The sequence below is a fragment of the Vulpes lagopus genome, chromosome 4 (assembly GCF_018345385.1).
Source record: "Vulpes lagopus strain Blue_001 chromosome 4, ASM1834538v1, whole genome shotgun sequence".
NCBI classification, from domain to species: domain Eukaryota; kingdom Metazoa; phylum Chordata; class Mammalia; order Carnivora; family Canidae; genus Vulpes; species Vulpes lagopus.
In genome coordinates this window covers 118,898,755-118,907,909 of record NC_054827.1, presented here as the reverse complement: position 1 = coordinate 118,907,909, position 9,155 = coordinate 118,898,755, and positions in this window count along the sequence as shown.

Sequence of the window (9,155 nt, the reverse complement as noted above, 5' to 3'; positions counted from 1 at the left end):
GGGTAGTTGGCCTGGGACTGACCAACACGTGGAAGGGCCCATCCCCAGGGACCCTCTGCCCTGGGGCCCCTCAGCCCAGCCCCAGCCTTCTCCAGGAGGGGCCCCATGTGCAGTGTCAGGGCTCTGGGTGATGAGGTCAGTCATCTATAGTGAGCCCTGGGGTGTGTTGGGGCCTTACAACCCCCCTACCTTACAGTAGCCCAAGGGCCTTACATGGCCCTCACCCTGAGGGCACTCAGGGTTGATGGTTCAAAAGCCATGACATGGGGACAGATTGGTCTGATCTGAGGATTATCTGAAATCCTGCAAGGACCCGAGGGAGCTGGGTGTCCCTGGTAATAAAAGCTGATATGGGAGATCCGGTCACATCAGCCGAGGCTGCCCGGAGGGCGCCTCACACCTGCTCCCGGTACCCTGCAGCCTGAACTGGGCTGAGAGGCTGATATGCAGCACTGGGACCTTTACAACTCTGGGGGGAGAAGTAGGAGTTTGATCCAAGGCTTCTTTTAAGCTGGAATATTAACCATGAATTATTCAGTGATCTGGATCCGGTTTTCTGGCAAACGTGAGCCTCACTCTGCTCCCTCTTGCCCTGTGCCAGGGATGCTGCTCTCTGATTCTGATGCATTAACCCAGCTGCTGCCATAAAATGTACGTGGCTGGTTCTGGAACAGACAAAACGAATACCCACTGGGTCTTTGAACTGCAGGCAAGGGGCTGGAATCTGTGTCCCTTCCCCTCAGGTACATACATGCTGAAGGACACCCTCAGGTCACCAGAGCTTGCTCTTGGGATGGGCAGTGCAGGTCAGTTGGGGTTTCCACCGGAAGGATTGATCAAGCCCCTACAGGAGTCACATGGGCTCATGTATGTCAGCACCATGAACCCTCATGATGCTTTGAGCTCTTCCTTCATTCAGTAGGAGGCTCTCCCCTGGCTCTGGGCTCACCTCCAGAAAGAGAAGCCAGCGGGGAAGATCTGTGGTCCTGGCCATTGTCAGGGAGGCCGGTCCTTGGCCCCTTTCACAGATGAGGAAGAAGAGGCTTAGGGTGCCCCAGGAACTGTGAAGTCACTCCTCCCCTTTTCACTGGCTCCCAAATGCTCCTGAAGGCTGGAATCTGGCCTCTAGAGTGGAAGTGGCACATCTGCTCTAGGCACTCCCCGAGGCGGGTTTCATCATGTAAGCTTCCCCGTCTATAAAACAGTGAGAAAGGATGGGATCTGATGTGGCTTAGAAAGCCAGTAGGAATTGTCCAGAGACATTCCCTGTTTCCATGTCTCTGTCTCCTTCCTGGGTGGCAAGGCTGCAGAGCTGGCTCAGCCTATGTTATCCAAGGGTTACTGGGCCAAGTAGAGTAGGCCTGGGGTGTGGTGCCTGCTGAAACTACCTCCTTGTGGCATCAGAAACACATGTACCCAGCAGCCCCTGGGCCCCGTTCATCTACTGAGGAGCCGTCCTGACAGCTCCCACTGCCTGCCACTAGGCCTACACTTGTACAGAGCTCGATGCTCTGTCTGTCCCCATAAGTGAGCCTGTCCACCCCCAGGGCCCACCCACACCTGGGAACTTGAGGGTGGGGGACAGGGTGGGGGTGCTGCCAGGACGGGAGGGGTGTCCTGGGGAAGCTCTGGAGACAGATGCAGGGGGAAGTGTGAAGGATTGGGAGTCTCAGACCTGGGTTCTTTTGCCCCTGCTCCAAATATTGGCTGCAGGGTCTGGGTCAAACCTTCCTGGTTCTGTGTCTGGTCTCCAGAGCAAGGGTCAGCTGTGACGGGGAGAGCCCCAGCTGTGATTGGGGTTGGGTTCACTATGAACAGCTACAGGACTTTGACCTTCCTGGGCCCTTTTGTTTTGGGTCTTGCCCCAGCCTGAGCAACCAGCAGGCTTAGCTGTTGGACCCAGTGGGAGAAACATGGTGCGGGAGGGAGCTTTAAATGGGGCTGGGGGGTGACAGGCTGGAGCAGTGCACCATGAATAGACTGGAGAAGGCTCAGAAATAATAAGTCTTTGTTCTCAGAGCTCACTAGCCCCTCTTGTCTTGAGTCCCTTGCTGGTTGGGCTCAGGGACCTTGTTGCTTTGTAGGGAGGGCAGAACCCACTGAGAGCAAAGTCCTGGCCACTGCACAGTGATGGCTGGCTGGCTCCAGAGGCCGATGCACCTGGATGTATCCTAGGCTTTTCTCTAACCATGCCTCAGTTTCTCCATTTGCAACACAGCAGTAGCAGTGACTCCTACCTCATGGACAGCTGGTGGTGTACGGTGGTGCTCAGCTCGTGGTGTATGGTGGTGCTCAGTAGGTACTGGCAGTTGTTGGGTGCGGGGTACAATGAGAGCAACAGTGGGCCACTGGAGGATGATTGACAGGAGCAAACACTGGCCCAGGAGTGTGTACAGCGGCCCAGTTCTGTCTGCAGCACTTCCACCTACTGAGTCGTATCAACGGGCAGGAGTGAAGAGCCTCAGAGGGCCAAGATGGGATTTGGGTTCCAAAGATAAAACCGATGTAGCTCCCCTCACCCCTGTAGGGCATGAAGGGGGGGTGAAGAGAGAACCCAGAAAGCCAGATGGGCAGACTCCTACAGCAACCTCTGGGATGGGCCATTCTGTAGGATGTCCCTCGTCAGGGCTTTGAGGGGGGCTCGATGAATGGTATTCCTTTCCAAACCACCCAAGTGATCACACTCAATGAAGGCAGATGGGTGTTTCTGTTTGCTAGGACCACCACAGTAAAGCACCACGGGCAGGGGCATTACAGCAGACAGTTATTCTCTCACATTCTGGAGGCTGGAAGCCCGAGACCCAGGCATGGCAGGTTGGTCCCCTCCTAGGCCTGTCTCCTTGGCATGGAGATGACCGCCTTCTCCTTGTGTCTTCACACGGAGGTCCCTCCATGTGTCTGTCTCCTAATCCCCCTTTCTTATAAGGACACTAGTCAGATGGGATTAGAACCCACCCTAACAATCTCATTTTACCTTAATTACATCCAGGGGCCTATCTTTAAATACAGCCACCTTCTGAGATGCTGGGATTAGAGTTCCACGTATGAGTTTGGGGGGACACACTTCAGCCCCTTACTGTGGGAAACTGAATGGCACCTCCCTAAGCAATGTGATATTGGAGAGCATGGCTTGGATGCTTGGCAGCAAGAGGACCGGTATCCTGAACTCCTGAATCAAACTCACTCACCTCGTCATGCCCAGGACCTCCGCTGTGGGCATGGCAGCACCCCTGCCCACCACCAGCTGTCCATCTGGTGCCCTAGAGGAGTGGAGCTGAACGCAGGCTATCTCTGGGCCTGTTATTGCCAAGAGAGAGATGGTCAGGGCAGAGGCTGTTGTTCAGTGTCATCACCCTGGGAAGAGAGAACAGGGCAGGGGAGGCCAAGTCTTCACTAGGGAGCTCCTTTCATGTGCACAGAAACCTCAGGCCGGAAAAGGGAACCCTCTTACACTGTTGGTGGGAATGTGAACTGGTGCAGCCACTCTGGAAAACTGTGTGGAGGTTCCTCAAAGAGTTAAAAATAGACCTGCCCTACGACCCAGCAACTGCACTGTTGGGGATTTACCCCAAAGATTCAGATGCAATGAAACGCTGGGACACCTGCACCCCGATGTTTCTAGCAGCAATGTCCACAATAGCCAAACTGTGGAAGGAGCCTCGGTGTCCATCGAAAGATGAATGGATAAAGAAGATGTGGTTTATGTATACAATGGAATATTCCTCAGCCATTAGAAACGACAAATACCCACCATTTGCTTCAATGTGGATGGAACTGGAGGGTATTATGCTGAGTGAAGTAAGTCAATCGGAGAAGGACAAACATTATATGGTCTCATTCATTTGGGGAATATAAATAATAGTGAAAGGGAATATAAGGGAAGGGAGAAGAAATGTGTGGGAAATATCAGGAAGGGAGACAGAACATAAAGACTCCTACCTCTGGGAAACGAACTAGGGGTGGTGGAAGGGGAGGAGGGCGGGGGGTGGGGGGGAATGGGTGACGGGCACTGAGGGGGACACTTGATGGGATGAGCACTGGGTGTTATTCTGTATGTTGGTAAATTGAACACCAATAAAAATTAATTTATTAAAAAAATTAATTAAAAAAAAAAGAAACCTCGGGCGCGGGGGGGGGATGGGAGAATTGTGGTCCCTCATCACATGGTCAATAGGACTGAAGTCTCTATGTACCCGGATGAGGAGCGTGCTGAGTGGGCCCAGTGAGAATCTAGCGCCCGGGGCTAGAAGCCTGCAGGGGGCAGCAGTGGAGGGCACCCCTGCAAGAGCACTGCCCTGCAAGATGCTCTGCAAGAAGAGGGACGTTCTGGCACACACAGCAGACACCAGAACAGGCACCGAGGATACGGTAACTTCCTGGAGGGAAGGACAGGAACAACTCCATGCAACACTCCTCCAGAGGACACCAGAGACTTCCTTCCACAACCTCGCACCATGGCTTAACCCTTAAGAGGTTTATTCATTCCAACACCAAGAGGCCCAGGGGTTGTCCAGAGCTAGTGAGAAAGAAGCTCACTCACACCACCAGGTACCCTGCCTCTTGCCACCTTTCCACTTGGCCATGCTTAGTGGGCAGCCATTGTCCTCATGCATATAGCCTCATGGTGACAAAATGGCTGCTGCATCCCTGTGCTCCTGTTTTACAGGTAAGAAGAAGGAGGAAGGGATGAAGAGCCTGAGGTTGGTTCATTTTATAGGACCTTTCTGGAAGACTCCTCCCCACGCCCCCAACAATCTTCACTTTTGTCTCATCTTAGCTGCAAAGGATGCTGGGCAGTTTTTAGACACCCCAAAGAAAATTGGGATTCTTTGAGTAAGGAACCACTGGAGGAGGGATAGGGGTAAGAACTAAGATTGTGCATCAGGTTTTATGACAATGTTATGGGTGTCAAAGCAAGTAAAGGAGCCACTCCCAGTGAGAGCAGGTGACCAGTGGATACCTCGAGTGAGTAGTGGTTCCCTGCTGGCTGAGCACAACCCACCACGTGTGAGGAGACGCAGAGATTGCACAGAGCCCTCAGGAGTCGTGCTGTGAAGGCTCCTGTGGCATCCGTGTTCGGAACTGGGTGTTCTGTTAGCACGTTCGGAGCCTGTGGGCACGAGGCTCCGAGTCAGGCAGGCTTCGGGCCAGCATAGCTCCGCCACGGATGCGGTGTGGCCTCCAGGCAGTCACCTAACCGTTCTGAACCTTCTCTCCGAGATTTGTGCATTTCAGACTCTGCTCAGTGACGGAGATGAATTTGCTCTTCTCTTGGGTTTTGCCCCATCAGCACAAAGAGGTTTGCACACCCTGGAGGTCCCCATGGTAATAAGAATAAAGACATTTCCAGAGGACTGGCCAGGAGCCGGGCACATTCTAAAAACTTCGCATTTTCTCAGCCAATCCTCACAAAATCCCTGCAAGGCAGGTGCTGTCATTACTTCCATTTTAAAGACGAGGAACTGGAAGCCCGGCGAGGACTTGTACGTTGCCCAGCATCCTCAGCCAGTATGTGGTGGAGGTGGGATTTTGACCACAGCCTGCAATCTCCTGCTCTCTTCTGCCTCCCATGAGAGATGATAAGAGCATTTAATATTTGAGTAAAGATTTCAGGTTTCCAAATTGATTTTGTGGGCTTCTTTTTATTTAAACTTGTGCTTTTCCGAACAATCTTCTAATGTGGGCGCATTCTCCCCATTTCACGGATGAAGAAACTGAGTCTGGGTGAAATCAGTGTGTTTGTCAGAGGAAGGCTGTACCAGAGCATCGTCCAGAGGGTATGGAAGTGGGGTATACTTGGATTTCTCTTGCCAGCTGTGGGTCATTAAGAGTGTAACTTGCCTCAGGGAACCTGGTGGCTCAGTTGGTCAAGTGTCCAACTCTTGGTTTCGCTCAGGTCATGATCTCAGGGTCATGGGATCAAGCCCTGGATCAGGCTCTGTGCTCAGCAGAGAGTCTGTTTAAGATTCTCTCTCTTTCCCTCTCCCTCTGCCCCTATCCCCACTTGCTCTCTCTAAATAAATGGATAAAATCTTTAAAAAAAAAAAAAAAAGAGAGAGAGAGAGAAATGTACCTTGCCTCTCTTGCCTCAGTTTCTCTGTGTGTATAATGCAGCTGATAAGACCAACCTTGAGGGTTGTTGGAAGGAATATGTGACCCACTGGAGGGGAGGCTCGGAGCCTCCCTGGCACATCATGGGCCTTCCCAATGCGGCAGCAGCACCTCCAGTCAGTAGGCTCCAAGTCCAGTGCTCTCCCATGCCCAGCCCACCCTACATCTTGCCGCAGCTCTGAAGTGGGGGTGAGGGCCCTGCTGGCAGAGGAGAGTGTGTGCCATCAGACCTGAATCATGAAACTCTGCCAAATGTCCAGCTGGAGCCTCACTGTCAAGTGTCACTTGTTGGGGACTGGCTTGGCACTCTGGGACGGCCTTGTCACGATCTGTTTCGGGCAGCCCCTCACCTGTGTGTTACTGCATTTCTCCTCCTGATGGTATTGGCGGGGTTGCCACTGATGTGGGACAGAAGCCACTCTACTCAGCACAGCGACTTGAGAAACCTTGTCCAGAGGAGGATGGACAGTGAGACGCTGACAGACAGACGTGCTCTTTCACTGGGATGCAGATGGTACCAGTCTCCACGGCAATGCCAGCCATTGACAGAGGGCTGCTGTGACCCCATGGGTCCCCAGGGCAATCTGTGACCCCTCCCCCAGGAGGCTCATCCCTGCAGGTTTCAGGGGCGAGGGCATGGACGTGTCTTTCAGGAGGGCCACTGTTCAGTCTGCTGCCGGCTTAGAGTCCTGCAGGTGTTCCCAGCCTCAAAGACTTGGGAGACCAGTCTCTTTTGCATCCCATTCCCTTCTGCCGCCCCCTGAGCCTTAGGAAAGGGCTATGAGGGGTGTCCTCAGAGGCATTTGCACTGAGCTAGAGCTGCAGGTGTGGCAGGACACCCTCAGACCGGGGACAGTTAGGTGTCCCAGGGCCAGCCTGGAGGGGCCAGGGCTGATGGGAGGCCCGACCAGTGCAGAAGTCTGAGGGCCAGATCAGGGGCTGATCCAATGAGGGTCTTCCCTCTGCCCTTCCATCCAACTGCTCCAGGTAAGAGGTGGGGTCCTGGGGGGATGATGGACTGGAGCTGGGAACAAGGGAGGCCTTGGGGCAGGTCTTGAGACAGAGGTGAAGGGTTCTAGCCCAGGGCAGGGACAGAGGAAGTAAGGCTGAACTCTAGGGTCTTGGTAAGATGAGCAGTGGTGATGCCTTCTGCGGGGACAGGGGAGGGAAGAGGAGGCCCAGGTGTGGGGAGGGACCGTTTGCTGTTCTGGACAGGTGAAGTCTAAGTTCCTGCCCAATGCCCATTGGATGCAGGTTTTGATTGCTGGTAGTGGAATCCGAGGAGGCCAAAATGCAACCTCTCAGCCCAGATATGGAGCCAATTAAAAGATAAGAGACAGAACAGAAGTGACCTCAAAATATTAGTCTTGTCACCGAGAAAACTGGTAGTGGAAAATGTGGCTTACATCTGAGGACGAGGGGTTCCTCAGGCCGAGCCCCAGAATCTGCCAGACTCAGCCCGAGCCCAGGCAGCCCTGACGACTGGCGGGCTCCCTGTGGGCAGGGAAGAGCGGAGACTCAGCAGCCCGGGAAGTGTGGGAGCTGCGGGTGGAGCCCTGTCCGTCTGCCTGACTTCCAAGCCCACATGTTCAGCCACCCCTGCCCCAGCCCAAGGCAGAGCTCAGCACAGAGGACACTAGCGGGGCAGGGTGTGCAGAAACTCTGGATGGAAGGAAGGAGGAGCATGGAGGGGGGATGCGTTTCTGCAGGAGGGCTTTCCGGACAGCCCGAGAGCTCATTTCTTCTCTCTTTTGCGTCCCAGGGATGTAGACCAGCCACAGATGCTCTCAGAGCCCCCGCCTCCCCGTTTGCTTGATGAAGGTGCCATACACTCAGAGTCTGATCACAGCAGCACCCAGCATGGAGGGAGTGCTTGTGTCACATGCCACCTTCCTACTGTCCCTGGAAAGTTATCACTTTGCCATGTCCCAGAGGAGAGGGTGAGGTCCGGGGAGCCTAAGGACATTTTCTGGGCTCCCTGTAGCTACCAGTTTGCCCAGCCTGGCTTGGCTCCTAGGGCTGACTCTAGGGCTCCGCATTAGGCTGAGGTCAGATGGGTCACGTGTCCAGCATAGTGCCTACCCCTTAAGGAAGGTTCCCAGTGGTGATCCCTGAGGGTAGGCGTCACCAGAACAGGTCAGTCCTGCCCTCCACCGGAGGCCCTGCCCCCCTTCTGCCAGGTGGGCCACCTGGGGGTGGGGAAGGGTGCGTATGTGCATCAGTGTCTCTCGTCACCAGGGGCTGGCAAAGGGGAAGGCCACATAGAGTTATTTCTGGGTCTGTGGGGGCTGCTGGGGGAGCTAACTGCAGCAGGGCTTTTTAAAGAAAACTGTGCCTTGTCTATAAATAGCCCCCCCTGACGCGCTCTGAGCTTCTGACGGTTTGGGGACGTGAGGTGGGTAGCGCCCTGCCTGGGTACTGCTCCCCATACCTATTGAAGGATTTCACAGGGGAAGGAAGTTTGGGGTCAGCAAGAGCAGGATTTCACAAACTAGTGGCATCTCCCCACAGAAACCCCAGGGGTCAGCATTGTTGACAGCTGTTCATTTTGCCCAGTAAGGGCTTCTGAAATCACTTATCACCATTGTGTCATAAAAGAAGCACTATGACAATGCCAAAAAAGTAGAAAACACATCATCTCAGACTGAAGGGCAGGCCAGTAAATGGAATACTCCCCTGCCCCCTTACAACAATTCCCATTTACTACCTCAGTTCCGTAGGTTAGAAGTCCAGGTGGGCTCAGTAGGTTCTATGCTTCAGGTATTACAAGGCCAAAAGCAAGGTGCCATCTGAGCTGGGCTCTTACCTAGAGGCTTTTGGGAGCTCAGACAAATTGCATTTTCAGGACTGAGTTCCCATTTCTTTGCCAGCAATAGACAGGGAGTCATTTTCATCTCTTAGAGGCCTCTCTGTTTCTTCGGCATGGTTCCTCCATCCTCAAAGCCAGCCGCAGTGTGTCAAATCCTTGTCCTGCTTTGTTTCCTCTCTCTCTGACTTCCCCTTCTGCCCAAGTACATTTTTTTAGAGATTTTATTTATTTCTTC